The 17,500-nt window shown below is 51.8% G+C and overlaps 1 protein-coding gene across 1 annotated transcript in view; it reads right to left on the reverse strand.

Moving 5' to 3' along the window:
* The window catches only part of LOC139748354 (uncharacterized), a 306,050-nt gene that overhangs the window by 93,624 nt on the left and 194,926 nt on the right, over positions 1 to 17,500 (reverse strand). The window contains exon 2 of the mRNA XM_071661435.1: positions 142 to 159. The gene's annotated coding sequence lies outside the window, so the exon portion shown is untranslated. The remainder of the gene's footprint in view (positions 1 to 141; positions 160 to 17,500) is intronic.

Consider the following 17,500-nt stretch of genomic DNA (forward strand, 5'->3'; position numbering starts at 1 on the left):
ATAGAGAGAGAGAGAGAGAGAGAGAGAGAGAGAGAGAGAGAGAGAGAGAGAGAGAGAGAGAGAGAGAGAGAGAGAGCGTAATCACTACTTACCATCTCCCTCAGCCAGTTATTATCAATGGTCTCTGGTCTGCTGCCTCACCTGCTGTGCCACATGGTCCTGTGGGAGAGAGAGAGACAGGGATGACACCATCATCATGAGCGGGCCACATCTAACACAGGTGCTCTTTCCCTACAACAGGTGACTCAAAATCCCCTAAAACTAAGAAATTCCCAAGGAATAAAAATCCCTTAAAAATTACAAAATTCCCAGAAAGTAAAAATCTCATAAAAAATGACAAAATTCCCTAAAAGGATAAAATTCCCAAAACTACAAATCCCTTAAAATCACAAGATTCCCCCCCCAAAAAAACTACAAATCGCCTACAAATTTAAAAAAAAAAAAAAAATCCTCAAAGACCCAGTCCTCTGTTCTTAATGCTACCTCGCTGACGCCGGAAATGGCGAATAGTTTAAAAGAAAAGAAAGAAAATATATATATATATATATATATATATATATATATATATATATATATATATATATATATATATATATATATATGAAATATCCGTAGTAGTTAATCATATGTGCTTTAGATTAATAATGTTCAGGAACACTTCACAGTACAGACTGAATTACAGAAATGGAGGCAAGACTCTAGCATTGCTCGTCAAAATTAATCAAATCTACGTTTTTTTTCCACCTGTTTTTTGCCCGGAATAAAGCGTTATAAAATTCTACATTGAATGGGCCGTGAAACACGGGTAAATGTATAGAGCTGTATATTGTATTAATACAATGAATGTAGACGAGCACACCCGGCACAGTGTTGTATTGTATTCCGGCTGTGGAACACACGGGCATTGGTGTATATTGTATTAATACAATACATGAGACCAGCACATCAGTATAGTATTATATTGAACCGTGTAAGACCAGTAAATGTATTCTACAGCTGTATATTGTATAAGTGTAATGATTCGAAGATCGTACCGTTAGGCTTCAAGGGTCGTACCGTCGTGCTCAAGGGTCGTACCGTCGTTGATCAAGGGTCGTACCGTCGTGTGCTCAAGGGTCGTACCGTCGTTGACCAAGGGTCGTACAGTCGTGCTCAAGGGTCGTACCGTCGTGTGCTCAAGGGTCGTACCGTCGTGTGCTCAAGGGTCGTACCGTCGTGTGCTCAAGGGTCGTACCGTCGTTGATCAAGGGTCGTACCGCCGTTGATCAAGGGTTCGTGCCGTCATGCTCAAGGGTCGTACCGTCGTGTGCTCAAGGGTCGTACCGTCGTGCTCAAGGGTCATACCATCGTGCTCAAGGGTTCGTACCGTCGTGCTCAAGCGTCGTACCGTCGTTCTCAAGGGTCGTACTGCCGTTGATCATGGAAGTACGCTATACAAAACTGACCTAAGGTAAAATCACACCACCAAGTAACAACCCCGTCAACCACGCCACCACCCAGGAACACCCCCGCCAACCACGCCACCACCAAGTAACACCCCAGCCAACCACGCCACCACCAAGTAACACCCAGCCAACCACGCCACCACCAAGTAACACCCCAGCCAACCACGCCACCACCAAGTAACACCCCCGCAACCACGCCACCACCAAGTAACACCCCAGCCAACCACGCCACCACCCAGGAACACCCCAGCCGACCACGCCACCACCAAGTAACACCCCAGCCAACCACGCCACCACCAAGTAACACCCCAGCCAACCACGCCACCACCAAGTAACACCCCAGCCAACCACGCCACCACCAAGTAACACCGCCGCCAACCACGCCACCACCCAGGAACACCCCAGCCGACCACGCCACCACCAAGGAACACCCCAGCCAACCACGCCACCACCAAGGAACACCCCAGCCGACCACGCCACCACCAAGTAACACCCCAGCCAACCACGCCACCACCAAGTAACACCCCCGCCGACCACGCCACCACCAAGTAACACCCCAGCCAAACCACGCCACCACCAAGGAACACCCCAGCCGACCACGCCACCACCAAGGAACACCCCAGCCAACCACGCCACGCGAAAAGTCAGGTATGTAAGCAATGTTCTGGCTGCTCAACCCCAGAAAGTAACAGGAGTTTGAACTCCCCCTCCGACCCCCCCCCCCCCCGGGGGTGAACGCTAAGGCCAGTGGAATATAAAAGATCACTTAAGGTCAAAGAAAATAAATTCAACAAGGCAGGTGCAAGAGAGGATATGTGACTTAAGAAAACATATGTGTTTCTCCTCACTGAGGAGCCATGTGTGTGTATGTGTGTGTGTGTGTGTGTGTGTGTGTGTGTGTGTGTGTGTGTGTGTGTGTGTGTGTGTGTGTGAGTCTATCTGCCTTTAACGAGGCCACACCTGGTTTCGAGTGCGTTGCATGGGGGGGGGGAGGTGGGGGAAAATAAGGGGAGATAAGGGGGAGAGGGAGGGAGGGAGGGAGGGAAGTGGAGAGAGAAGAGGTGACGTCATACGAGTTGACAATTAAAAAATAAATGAGCCAGAATCAAAACAATGTTTGGAGGGGCATATCTTGGAGAGGCATATCTTGGAGGGGTATATCTTGGAGGGGTATATTTTGGAAGGGCATATTTTGGAGGGGCATATCTTGGAGAGGCATATCTTGGAGGGGCATATCTTGGAGGAACACATCTTGGAGGAGCATATCTTGGAGGGGCATATCTTGGAGGGGCACAGTCTGGAAGAGTCATTGTAGAGCTGTGGTTGTGGTGGTGGGTACCACGGGTTTACCTCGCCCCCTCTCAACCACACAGTCAATGACGGGACAACACGAACCCAGCCAGGGTACCAGCCAGGGCTCCCCTTACCCTGCAGCGCCCAGGATGCCAGCCCAGTCCACCGGCCGGGATCAGAGGTCAACGAAGCGCACGCGCGCGCGAGTGTGTGTGTGTGTGTGTGTGTGTGTGTGTGTGTGTGTGTGTGTGTGTGTGTGTGTGTGTGTGTGTGTGTGTGTGTGTAGAAAATATGAACTAACTCTCTAACATCCTTCCAACTTCCCCTGTCACACACACACACACACACACACACACACACACACACACACACACAGTATAACAACAGAGAGGCGTCTGGCAATTCACATTAATTAGAGAGACCCAATCAAGTTGACCTCACAACAACGGAAGGAGAGGAGGGAGGTGTGTTTCAACCGTACCACACTCTCCGTATGGGATGGAGAGCGGGACACTGGAACGGATCCCCATATGGGACATCTGGGGACTATCACAAGTGTCCCCCCCCCCCTTCCCAAACCAACCACGAGTTCGCTATAAGGGTGAGGGGCGAGGGGGTGTCGTAGTGTGGTTACGGTTGGGTCGTGGTGGGTTAACTCCCCACACACACACACACACACACACATACATATGTACCTATTCCATGTATGGCTGTATGAGGCTGTATCGCAGTACAGTAATACGAGTGTGAGTGTGGGTTTCCGAACACTGCTCTCTCTCTCTCTCTCTCTCTCTCTCTCTCTCTCTCTCTCTCTCTCTCTCTCTCTCTCTCTCGCTCGCTCGCTCGCTCGCTCGCTTCCGTCATCTGCACAACAACAGATAAAAAAAAAAACATGTTTTGTTTTCTTTTCTTCTTTCAATTGATCTATCGAAGCCAAGGGACGACAATGGAACGACAATCATAATGGTGGAACGAGGTGGACAAGGAACGGTGGAACAACCATTATAATGGAACAAGGTGGACAAGGAACAGCGCGTTGGTACTGCTCACACACACACACACGACGACTACCACCACCACCGCAGTAGCGAGGAAGATCCATCTATGCACCCGTCTGCCCTCTTCTCCATGTCTGTGTATGTGTGTGAGATACAGGAGGACAGACAGACAGACAGACAGACAGACAGACAACGACAGACAGACATAAAAGGGGGGGCGAATCCACACACAGACCGACGCGTCCAATTCAAATCATGTCCGGTTATGTCTTTGTGTGTGTGTGTGTGTGTGTGTGTGTGTGTGTGTGTGTGTGTGTGTGTGTGTGTGTGTGTGGACAGAACCACCTTCACACCGGGATGGGTCAGTGAGCACGTAAAATGGTGCTGTGTGAGGGAGGTAACCTGATAATATGATGTGCCTCATGAGGCCAACCTTCTGGACCACTTGGCCACCGGAGCACTTAAAGGGCGGTGTGCTGGTGGTGTTCACACACACACACACACACACACACACACACACACACACACCTAACCTTCACAGGGACAACAGAGCGGTTTAGGGGGGCGGGGGGTGTAACCGTTATGACCAGCTTTTAAGGGAGTTGGGATAAAATGTCCCGAACATCTGTGTCCCTCTGAGGAGGCAGGCAGGGTGTGTGTGTGTGTGTGTGTGTGTGTGTGTGTGTGTGTGTGTGTGTGTGTGTGTGTGTGTGTGTGTGTGTGTGTGTGTGTACAACCCAGGGGCAGAGGGATGACTACACTGGCCACGGAAAGAAGCACTCAGATGGCACAGATGGTTAAGAGAAGCGGACGACGAGACTAGAAATAACGAGAGAGCAGTTTGGAAACGTCCAGTCGCTAAGGTGGTCTTGTGGATCTTTAAACGCCCAGAAAACATTTTTTTCTGGGGGGATGTCAACCCCCCCCCCCACGAGTGTCTTATAGCCTCGACCCCCCCCCCCCCCCACACCCACCCCGCCCCTCCAAACACATGGAGCTGCATTATACTTGCCAGGTAACCTGGCTGACAGAGGCCAGAGGGCCTCGTACAAGAATATCTACCCCTAAAATGAGGCAAAAAAATATGTGACCAATGATGTACCTCCTCTCCCCCCCCCCCCCTTACAAGGCTCGATTCTGGGTCCACTGTTAATCATCGTCCGCAACCATCGCGTGTCACCGGGATTCGAACCGTGCACGAATACGTGACCAGACGATGCACGGCGTCTGGTGACCAGCTGAACTGTAATGGCACAACTTTTCAAGAGGGCTTGCAAGTATGGAGGACAAGTTGGATGGCAGCGGTCACCTGTATCACTAACGGGATTCGAACCGGATAAAAAAAAAAAAGGGGGCCACAAAGATGATAGGGAGAGTGCGCGACCGAACCGGGACAAGGCTATCATCAGAGCAGGAAGCAAAACGGTGGCTGGGAAAAAGGAGTTAAATAGACGGATAAAAAGTCTAGATTGCTACCGGCGAAGCTGAGCACAAGAGGAAGGTTCAGTGTAATGTCAATAATCATCTCAAGGCATCTCTTAACCCAGTTATTACCGACTCCGTGTGTGTAGCGCATCATCAGTCTGATCTCCTCACTTCCGAGGAATGGCACTCGCCTCCTTCAGGAGGTTCTATGCCGTCTGCCAAACGTTTTCTCTGACCGGATTTAACGAAGGTAATTTACGCTGAAGGGGCCAGGGGCCAGTACCTGCGCGCGTGTGCGTGCGCGCGCGTCCGGTAAGACGAGCGGACATGAAAATGAGTTAGGAGCTATTTTCTTAAACTCCCTTAATGGGTCCGATGGCGTCAATATAACATCGAATCCTTTACAGCAAGGAGGGGGACGCCCCTCTCCTCTTGGGGTGCGATGGGGGACTGCGTGAAAGCCTTGGGAGATACGAGATGAATACACTGAAACGGGAGGTCAGTCATGACGGGTGGCAACACGAGAGTAAATCTCTCTCCCTCAGTGATCATGCGAAGTGGTGTGGTGTGGTGGGGGTGTGGTTGGGTGGGGTGGTGAACACCATGTGTGGTGTGGTGTGTTGTGGTGTGGTGGTGTGGGGGGTGGTGAACACCAGGCGTGGTGGTGTGGTGTGGCGTGGTGGTGTGGTGTGGTGTGGTGTGGTGTGGTGTGGTGATGCAACACCACCAGCTGATGATGAAGATGATCTCCAGGTGTTAGCATTATGGGCGGGAACACCCACCCACCCACCCTAGCTACGGGGTGGGTGGGTGGCCCGCCCAGCCCGCTGGCCCGGGTGGGCCGGGCCACCGTGATCAATATGTTGTATTGATCCGGCCACAAACCCAGCCCCTCCCTCACCCTCTCCCCCGGGGTGTCAACACGCCCTCCCACCCAAACCCACACGCCCCCATCCCAGGCGCCCAAGGTCCCCTCGCCTCCATCACCAGTCCTCTCCACCAGTCCTCTCCACCAGCGCCCCTTGCTTTTTACCGCCATCGCCAGCAATCTCCATTAACACCAACACCCTCCAACACCCACAACCATTCGTATCCGCCATCACCACCATCAGCCCTCTCCAACACCAGACCCGACAACACCTCCCCTACACCGTCACCTCCAGCTTTCTCCACCACCAACCAGCCCCAAGCATCACCCGCCTCCAGCCCTTTCCACCAACAACGGCTCTCTCTCTCCACCACCAGCCCCAGTGCCCCTTGCCTCCAACGCCGACACCAACCCTCTTCACCACCAACGCCAGCCATCTCCACCACAACCCACCCATCAGATATCCTCTCCTCCGTCAGTCACAGGTGTTGGACCTGCTGCTGCTGCCGCTGTCTCAGCCAATTCGTACAAAGACCATCCACGTCCCTCTGTATTACCCACATCACCACCGTCATCCATGACTATCCAAGGTCAAGGGTCACCTCAGGGTCGCTATCCTTGACTATCTAAGGTCAGGGGTCACTTTAGGGCCACTATCCTTAACTATCCAAGGTCAGGGGTCACTTCAGGACCACTATCCTTGACTATCCAAGGTCAGGGGTCACTTCAGGACCACTATCCTTGACTATCCAAGGTCAGGGGTCACTTTAGGGCCACTATCCTTGACTATCCAAGGTCAGGGGTTACTTCAGGGTCGCTATCCTTGACTATCCAAGGTCAGGGGTCACTTTAGGGCCACTATCCTTAACTATCCAAGGTCAAGGGTCACTTCAGGACCACTATCCTTGACTATCCAAGGTCAGGGGTCACTTTACCGTCGGCCATCCTCGACTATCGTAGCTCGGGGGGGTTGGGGGTGTCACGTCACAGCCGTTGTATCTGGTTAACTCCTCCTCCACCTAGCAACGGCAGCAGCTCTCTCGTAGATGGAGCCCCTCCTGCAGAAGGAGGAGCGCTCACCATCCCTCACGCAGGAGGGAGGGCCCAGTGCCATCCTTCCAGCGGGAAGGAACCATAGCATCCCCTTCCTGCAGGAGGGAGCTCCATCTGTACCCTTCCTGCAGGAGGGAGCGAGAGCAGCACCCTTCCCACAGAAGAGAGGGCTCAGCAGCACCCTTCCTGCAGGAGAAAGCCCCTAGCAACAGCCCTCCTACGGTAGCAGTGCCTCCTGCAGGAGGGAAACCTAAGAGCAGCACCTCCTCCTGCAGCAGATAGGGCCAACACCAGGGTACAACAAGTGGCCCCCCAGCGCTGTGAGATGAGCCGGTGCGCCTCCCCAGGGAGGACGCGGGGTCGCTGTGTCTGAAGGTGTGGGACCTGCAGACTCTCACACCACCACAACGCTACCATTGTCATGACCCGACCCCTTCAGCGCGGCGGCACGGGTCTTGAGCAACGACGGCGCGACCCTTGAGCACGGCGGTACGACCCTTGAGCAACGACGGCGCGACCCTTGAGCACGGCGGTACGACCCTTGAGCACGACGGTGCGACCCTTGAGCACGACGGTACGACCCTTGGGCACGACGATACGATCCGTAAGCACGACGGTACGACCCACTTGGGTATTATAACCCCCTGATCTTTCACCTAACCACCTGCAGTCGGGTCAGAGGTCACGTCATCATCCGCCCTAAGGGGCGAGATGACCCTCTGACGAAGGATTACCTCCAGCAATTTTTCCCAGACGTGTCAGACGACGGGCCCCCAGCTCCCCCCTACCTACCGTCCATGTCTTCGCCACCAAACCCCCAACATGCCTCTCGTCCTCGGACATGTACAATCACCTTTTCCTTCCACACTTCGTACCTCGCTTGGTCAGTCTGGCATCTCCTGGTGGGTGGGTGGGAAGGTAATATTAATCTCTCCCGTGATCAAAGCAGAGGCGAACTCGAGGCCATATTGCATACATGCAAGAGAGTCCCTCCCGTATGTTTTATACAGGAATGAGTGTACTTTTGACCCCTACAAGAGGTGGTCATAAGGTCTTCTGACCCCCAAGAGAGGTGGTCATAAGGTCTTTTGACCCCCAATGAGAGGTGTTCATAATGTCTTTTGACCCCTATGAGAGATGTTCATAAGGTCCAAGGCAATATTTGGCCAACAGAACGACCAAGTTTCTCTATTCAAGGACCCGCGTCAGCGACTGTCTCAAGAGCCCGGGTTGGTCGTCGTAACCATGACGTATTATATTGCTCGGCGGTGATTGGCTGCAGCCAGTAAGGTACTTGGAAGCTTAAGTGGTGATTGGCTACAGACGGCGGCAACTTCCCTGGTAGCGTAGCAGTGAGTGGCTGGCTGGCGTCCCTGGGGTGGGGGGTGGGGAGGGTTTTAGACTCGCAAATAGCTCGTCGGTGATTGGCTACAGCTGGGGCATATGTTGAGTGGTGTAATGGTGATTGACTGTAGTTTGAGGTATGGCCAGGAGCTGAATGATGATTGGCTGCGGTTCGGAACGTGTTGGGTAGGTTAGCACCTATGATTGGTTAAGGGTTACAAACGCGTCGAAAGCCGTCCGACCTGTAAACTGTCCCAGGATAACCTCAAAACTTGACCCCTTTTGTCCTACGCCGCAATGCTGGTTCACTTTCCCTCTTCTATAGGTATTACTTCGATTTCTTTTGCTCCCGAGAGTTGGCTGCCTGTGTACCCACCCAAAACTAGCTAGCCCACGCAATACTAGGCAAGCATGATGCATCGCATGATGACCGTGTGGCCATCATTAACTCAAGGGTGGACCGTTTTGATATCTGTTTCTTTCCCTACACCTCCAAGCTTGGGAACTCCCTAACCCTCTCACGCCTTCCCCCAATAACCATGACCCGACACACATTAAAAGACAGGTTTTCCACTTCCTCTAAGATGCATAAGTACTTCCCCCCGTCTCTTCTTTCCCCCGTCTCTTCTTTCCCCCTTTCATAACCCTCTCCAAATTTCAGCTAAGGCCCGGCCTTGATGTGGACCTTCGCCCTCCAACATAAAATTTACCACAAGTCGCGGTCGTTCAAACCAGTGCAGACTTCTACGGACAAGGTAGGTCGACGATCTCATGGTTCCTGGGTGTGACTACAAGACTAAAGATGTGAGCGATGACCATCGCACCATGCGATGCATGCAGCCAGTGTGGCATTCTTGTACGCCTCCACACAAACGCTCGCCTGCCCCTTACGTCTGTTGTCTTTGCTTCTGGTACAAAAAAAAAAAAGAGAAAGAAAAGAAAAATTTACATTTCTGAGTTATGACTCTCTCTCTCTCTCTCTCTCTCTCTCTCTCTCTCTCTCTCTCTCTCTCTCTCTCTCTCTCTCTCTCTCAGCGCGTGGGACCTACTTACCGACCCACCCTGCTTCGTCCCCCCAGATCTCCGCACCCGTAATTGTGTTTCCCTTTCAGGAGCTTGTAATTTCTGGCTACTTAGCTGGCTGGCTGGCTGGCTCTCTCTCTCTCTCTCTCTCTCTCTCTCTCTCTCTCTCTCTCTCTCTCTCTCTCTCTCTCTCTCTCTCTCTCTCTCTCTCTCTCACGTTGTCTTTGAGGAGATCTGTAAGGTAGGGTCATACGTGTGGGGATTTCAGGTGCTGCAGATGGGTGAGGATAAAAGGGGGTGGATCAGCGTGGTAAGGGAAGGATGGCGAGGCTATTTCATCTCTTGAAAGAACATCAAGCCTGAGGTGTTCAGACCACCACTGTCCTTATCTGTGTGAGGACCCGTTGGTCAATATCTTTTTATGAGTTCTAATGCTTTTAATCTGGTTCTCATAAATCTAACTCATATTCCCTTAATGATCTATCATCTATTTCATGGTGTATTTAATCATATGTATCATCTTTATTAATGAATCATATTTACCATCTTTTATTTCTTTAAAGGGTGAATTATACCTACGTACTTATTGAGTATGTAAGAGAATTTAGACGAAGCTAACAGCCCGATCATTTCATGGGTGATTAATTACATTTATCAAGATCATGGAGAACTGCAAAATATTAATTACACAGGAATGAGCGACAGATGAGAGAGGTAGAAAAAAAAAATTTTAATTTTTTTCGCGTTATTAAAAACATGAAGCGTTTCATTAAATGTTTCGAAACAGGATTTCCCAGAGGTTCGGACTGGCTTGATCAAGCTATCGTCGACCTTGATTGAAGATAACTTCTTCTGGGGCTCCGACGATACTGGAAGGTGGGAAGGGGAGGGGAGGTGGTGGGGGAGAAAACAACACTCCATCCTTTCTTTCTCCTCCTAGCGAAGGGGAGAAGCCTGAGAGCGAGCTCCCCCTCCGCAGGAGCCGAGTTCGACATACGTGTCTTACGAGTCTTGGTTTCGAGTCAGTGAAGCAGTGAAGCAGCTCTCGAGACGGTCAATGTCGTTTTAACAAGAACCTCAACCATTTATTGTAAATTTCAAGAAAAAAAAATGAGTATCTTTATCTATCAATAGATGAAAAAAAATAAAAATGTATACTTTCAAAGTATATTTGTACGTGAAATACATTTGTCTGGCGTGAAGCGTTTCGTGGCTTATATGTTTGCTCAGAGGCAAAATATATATAGTTCACAGGGCTCATACTGATGGTTAAGGTCCTGGTTGGCTTATGTGTGAGGTGTTTTATGGGCTTTGAGGATGGTCAAGCTACATACTCGAGTCTGGAAACATACTTATGATGTTGGGGTGGAGGAGGGGATGGGGATGTTCGTATGAGTATGAAATGTTAAGCACGGGGGTGACAGAGGTTCACACTGGAGTTCGAGAGCACACACACACACACACACTAATGATGGAGGTGGTCCTCAAGTGTGTGTGTGTGTGTGTGTGTGTGTGTGTGTGTGTGTGGTACTGGAGGGTCGCCATGCTTCACAATGGAGTGGCGAACTGGCTCTGGGGATGGAGAGCACCTCCATCTTGATGGAAGGGTTCCCCTCCATCACCGTAGCAACAACATCCCTCCATCATTCTGTTCGACACAAGGGTCTCTCTCTCTCTCTCTCTCTCTCTCTCTCTCTCTCTCTCTCTCTCTCTCTCTCCACCAGTGCCCCCCCCCCGAAGATCCTCTCCATCACCACCACCACAGCCACCACCACCACCACCAACATCACTCCTCCTTCGCCAGCATGAAACACCACCAGCTCAGGGGGTCAGTGACCTCTCTGTCGACGTGGTCGTCTGGGAGAGAGAGAGAGAGAGAGAGAGAGAGAGAGAGAGAGAGAGAGAGAGAGAGAGAGAGAGAGAGAGAGAGAGAGAGAGGGAGGGAGGGAGGGGGGGGAGAGTGGGGGAGGGGAGGGACTAGGGATTTTCTGAGGGATTTAGGGAGTTGGCTTTTATGAAGCAGTAGCAAGGGGGAGGTAAAGAGGGGGTGTGGGGTTGAATGGGGGGGGGAGACGGATCGTTGGGGGAGGTGTGGAAAGAGCACACACACACACACACACACACACACACACAAGGTGGTAGATCCACTCCTGGCGTCTCACCACTGTGTGGAAATGACCATTCCCAGCGCACGTTCCCTCTGGCTTACACTTTTTTTTTTTTGGGTGGGGGAGAAAGATGCCTCTATATACTCCTCCCCAGTAATATCATCCCCCCAGTGAGGGATACACCCTGGCGGTGTTGACCCCAGCGCTTTTCCTGAGGTCAGAGTTTAAATCTCCTCAGAGATGTATATTTCCCGCCAGAGCTTGACAGGCTGGGGAAATAAGATGGGCTAGGAGGTGAATTATACAGACCCATCGCACCCCAACAGACTACGTAGGTGTGGCTCCCCCGTGCGACCGTGAGCGCTCGCTGGCCCCGTGCGCCCCTGAACACGACGACACGACCTGAGGGGCTTCACGTCAACGACCGCAGAGCACGACGACAGCACGACCCATGGGCATGACGGACCACCTGTGGTCTTTGACCTGATTCCTAAGCGACGGGTTTGGTAGAGGAAGGAATATTGTGTCCAAGGGTAAGCTGGTCGTGCTCATGGGTCGTCTGGTCGTGCTCAATGGTCGTCTGGTCGTGCTTAAGAGTCGTATCGTCGTGTTCAAGGGTCGTCTGGTCGAGCTCAAGGGTCGTCTGGTCGTGCTTAAGAGTCGTATCGTCGTGTTCAAGGGTCGTCTGGTCGTGCTCAAGGGTCGTCTGGTCGTGCTCAATGGTCGTCTGGTCGAGCTCAAGGGTCGTCTGGTCGTGCTTAAGGGTCGTACCGTCGGGTTCATGAGGATAAATGAATATATATATATATATATATATATATATATATATATATATATATATATATATATACATATATATATATATATATATATATATATATATATATATATATATATATATATATATATATATATATATATATATATATACAAGGTCAACCCAAGACTTGTGTGTAAACCTGTGGCATTTTTATTGCCCCCTCCCGACCACCGTCGTGTACTTTACCCCAACACTGGCGGTGCTGACGCTTGCCCCTGCTGTGCTCTGTGTGAGAGAGAGAGAGAGAGAGAGAGAGAGAGAGAGAGAGAGAGTAAAACTCTGCAAGGATTTATGCATCAGAGAAAAAATCTGTATATATATATATATATATATATATATATATATATATATATATATATATATATATATATATATATATATATATATATATATATATATATATTCTCTCTCTCTCTCTCTCTCTCTCTCTCTCTCTCTCTCTCTCTCTCTCTCTCTCTCTCTCTCTCACACAACGTCAGGCGAGGTGGGGGGGACAAAGGACCAGGATGCGAGCCGAAGGTTCCCCCTGGAGATGCCACTGGATACAAAGTTTAGACTGTTGACATTAGTTCCTTTGTAAGGCCGGGGCGGGGCGGGGCGGAGCGGGGCGGGGCGGGGCACGGGAGGGCGTGGTGACACGGGGGGAGGGGCGGGGAAGGGGGGCGGGGCCCCTAACAGAGGTTCTCCGCAAGTAAGACATTATTGATTGACGGGGGGAGAGAGAGAGGGGGGGGGGGGGAAGAGGGGGGTGCAGCGCCCACCCATCCACCCACCCACACTCCCGACCCACCAACATCAACACCAGAGCCACCTGCTTGGCCCACCACCTGTACAGGTCACCTACCACCTGTACAGGTCACTCATCACCTCTACAGGTCACCCACCATCTGCGCAGGTCACTCACCACCTGTACAGGTCACCCACAATCTATACAGGTCACCCACCACCTGTACAGGTCACCCACCACCTGTACAGGTCACCCACCACCTGTACAGGTCACCCACCACCTGTACAGGTCACTCACCACCTGTACAGGTCACCCCATCACCTGTACAGGTTTACCTATAGTTGAACCCCTGTCCACCTTCCCCTCCACCAGCTACAAGCAGCGCATCCATCTGTAGCCATCTTGCATCAAGGTATCCTCACCACCTGGCTGCCTCCCGACCCCCACTGCCTCCGGACCAGCTGACCGCTTCCTCGTGCCACCTGGCTGCCTCCCGACCCCCACTGCCTCAGGACCAGCTGACCGCTTCCTCGTGCCACCTGGCTGCCTTCTCCTGTAATTACTAACTCCTGACCACTCTCTCTCTCTCTCTCTCTCTCTCTCTCTCTCTCTCTCTCTCTCTCTCTCTCTCTCTCTCTCTCTCTCTCTCTCCCCTAACCCACAAAGACACACACACACAGGTGAGGGAGGGAGAGAGAGGGGGAGTCGTTCCACTCCGTGGGCGGGTTTGAGGTCTACCCCCCAACAAACACCCCCATCCCCTCCCACACACACACACACACACATCGTTCGTCGCCTTCCCTTGGTGGTGGCTGGACGGAATCCTGGAGCCAGAGGAGTCCTACAGAAGCTCCTGCACCATCACCAGTCTGTCTGTAGGAGAGATAACACGGTCCTCCGGTGTCCACGGACGCCGCGGCCATGTTCAACACCTGGTTGCGTCTCAATCAAAAAGCCAAGTGGCTTGAAGAAGAAGAAGAAGAAGAAGAAGAAGAAGAAGAAGAAGAAGAAGAAGAAGAAGAAGAAGAAGAAGAAGAAGAAAAAGAAAAAGTTCTTTGCGCTAAGTGATTTACGAAATGAACCTCTCTCTCTCTCTCTCTCTCTCTCTCTCTCTCTCTCTCTCTCTCTCTCTCTCTCTCTCTCTCTCTCTCTCTCTCTCGACTACCAGGTGGCATCCAGCTCACAGGCTAATGAAAACTACCTCTCTCATTTTTTCTTTCTTTCTTTCTTTCTCTGAGAAGCTCGTGGTCCCCGGGGCTGTCCCCTAGATCATGCAGGACGTTCTTAAGCTCCCGTGAAATTTTAGTTTACCCACTTGCCCTCGTGCATGATGACTCCGGGGTGAAGAAAGAAAGAAAGAAACGATGAAGATATAAACCAGGTTCACGAAATGGATCGGCCATGAGGAATGTGTATAAGCGGAGGGTGTGTGAAGGCGAGGGGGAGGCAAGTGTGGGGAGAGGAGAAGAGAAGGGAGAGAATTGAAGGAGGGAGAACCGATTAGTATCTAGAAGCATTGTTGAGGGGAGAGAACCGATTACTACTTATAAGCGAGGGAGATAAATGACTAGTACTTACAAGTGACGTGTGGGGAGAGACAGAGGGGGAAGTGGTGGGGGAAATAAATAAGGAAGTGATGTGCACTCGGGAGTTCAACCTTAAATCCAGCAGCAATGACCCCCGGCGATATCATAAACGTCCACAGAAGAGACGTCTGGTTCGTCCGTCTCCTGGAAACCCACTTGCTATCGGAGGATCAGATACCACCACCGCTCCCTCCCACCCCTTCCACCGACATCCATCCACACACACACACACACACCCTCCCCCCCAACACACACACACACACACACACATAGCGTCCCTATCCCATCAACAGCCCTTCAAGGAACCTGCCAACCACCCCGTGTCAACACGTCGCCCCTCGCCGCCGGCGGAGACCCGACCCCCCTCGGGCCATACGATGTATGTTTACCATCGCTCAGCGTCCCATACAACCAGCCACCAGCCTTCGTCCACGTCCCCCGCTGGGGTTGCTGCCCACCCTAGTCCTCCTCCTGGGGAAGAAAGGGCTTGTCTCTCACAAGGGGCTGCGTCACTCCCTCGGCTCTAAGGCCTCCGGGGTTGTATGCCACCATACTGGGGAACGCTCCCACGAATTTTCATTCCCTCCGTTGCTACCTAAGCGGCCCGGGCCTCCGTGAGGGTGGAGGCAACACGTTCGACTTCAGAAGTTTCCTTGCTCTGCTGTCCTGCTTAGGTATGCCACAGGGTGTGGTGGGGGGTGAGGCGAGGAGCCTTCTTGTTTTACCTTCCTGCATCCACCTACATAGATTGGGAACGTGGGATACTATTACTGTCCTCCAGCAGATAACCTCGCCACAGACCATCAGGTCTTGTGTTACCTGTCCTTCCCTTGTACTGTCCTCCAGCAGATAACCTGGTCATAGACCATCAGGTCTTGTGTTACCTGTCCTTCCCATGTTCTGTCCTCCAGCAGATAACCTGGCCACAGACCACCAGGACTTGTGTTCCCTGTCCTTCCCATGTATATACCTAGTAGGGACTGTGTATCGGAGCCAAAATACATAAAGCTGAGCATCGGCCCATGCATAATAACTACACGGAAGTCTTATACATACATACATACACAAGACTAAGTTCAAAAACCTCCGGTGCACAAGACAGTGTGAATGAGACACTGTCGCATGCATAATACGGCGGGGCGTCCTCGCGCATGCATAATCAAAAGAGTCGCACTGTGTAAGTGAATAAAAGGAAGGTATCGCGACTCACACAGGAAGAGAGACAGACTGGGGCGTCGCGCGTGCAACACATCCAGGAATTATATTCTAAATATATGCAAATTCAGGGAAGGCCCTGAGACGCGCTGTGTGAGGGACGAAGCTGGCGGAGACCCTCGTCGCGTTACGGAGGGGGCGCCGCTGCAGGGAAAGTCTTGAACCTTAGGAACACGACGGTACGAGCCTTCAGCACGACGGTACGACTTGGTGTGCCACCCTAGGGCACGACGGTACGACCCTTGAGTACGTCGGTACGACCCTTGAGCACACGGCGGTCCGAGCCTTTAAGCACGACGGTGTACGGTCACTGAAGCACGACCCTCGAGCATAACCTTACAGACCCCTGGGTACGGCAGCGTGACCTCTGACCCGACGTACAATACCCCCCCCTAACCACCCCCACGTAATTGTTGAAACTGTTCGCTCTCCACGCAGAACGCTACGTCACATCCAATTGCCCGGCTCAAATTACAGAAACTCCATTAACCCAATTTGCAAAATAAAGTTCACTTAACAAGGCGGACGGTGGAAACAGCCTTGGGATAACGGCAACAGACAAAAGAGACTTAATTAACCCCCCACCCCACTCATCCCCCGTTTTCTCAAACTGGCGAACAGGAGTAGTTAACACACGCAGGCAAAAGTCAGGGCTGCATCCTGGCGGATATGCTATCGCGGGTCTTCACTACTATCCTCCGTCAAAGATTCTTATCTAACCTCCTCACGGTACCGCCACTCTGAGCGTGGTGATAAGAGACGGAGGTGGGGGGTTCCTTGGTCTTATACCCAAGTGACCCATGTCCGCGCTGGTGCTCACGGCATGAACAAGCAATCCATCGGTGTTTATATAACTAAGAACACAAGCAATGGCATTTCCCATCACTATAGTAATCCTTACCTCACCTAATGATGGTTTGGGAGGTCATCTACCCCCACAGCTGGGTCTGGCTTACCTTACCTTACGTATACCTTACGATGGCCTGGGAGGTCTTCTACCCCTAACAGCTGGGGTCTGCGACCTTACCTTACCTTACGTATACCTTACGATGGCCTGGGAGGTCTTCTACCCCCAACAGCTGGGGTCTGCGACCTTACCTTACCTTACGTATACCTTACGATGGTTTGGGAGGTCTTCTTCCCCCACAGCTGGGTCTGGGACCTTACCTCACGTACACCTTACGATGGTCTCCACTACACTCAAGGCAACAGACCCCCTTCCACTACACTCAAGGCAACAAACGAGGGGTTTACCAGTCACCACTGGAGTAGGGAGACCCCCACTTCGATACCCTTGGAAGCCCGGGTGATGGATTGGTCAGCAGGAGGCGCCCACGGAAGGCCCCTGATCCACTTAATTCGGACAAATTACCCGCGTGGTCTGGCACGACGCAGCTGCTGCTACAGGAGGAGGAGGAGGAGGAGGAGGAGGAGGAGCAGGTGGAGGAGCAGAAGGAGCAGGAGGAACGGCAAAGAGCAGCAGCTATGGCTGTCGAACACTCCCTCTCTCCCTCCATCCCTCCCACACACAAACGTGCAGCAGACTCATACTCTGTTCAGGAACAGAAGCGTTCGTCTGCTGCGTATTCGTACGC

Source organism: Panulirus ornatus, chromosome 73 (genome assembly GCF_036320965.1).
Source record: "Panulirus ornatus isolate Po-2019 chromosome 73, ASM3632096v1, whole genome shotgun sequence".
NCBI classification, from domain to species: Eukaryota; Metazoa; Arthropoda; class Malacostraca; order Decapoda; family Palinuridae; genus Panulirus; species Panulirus ornatus.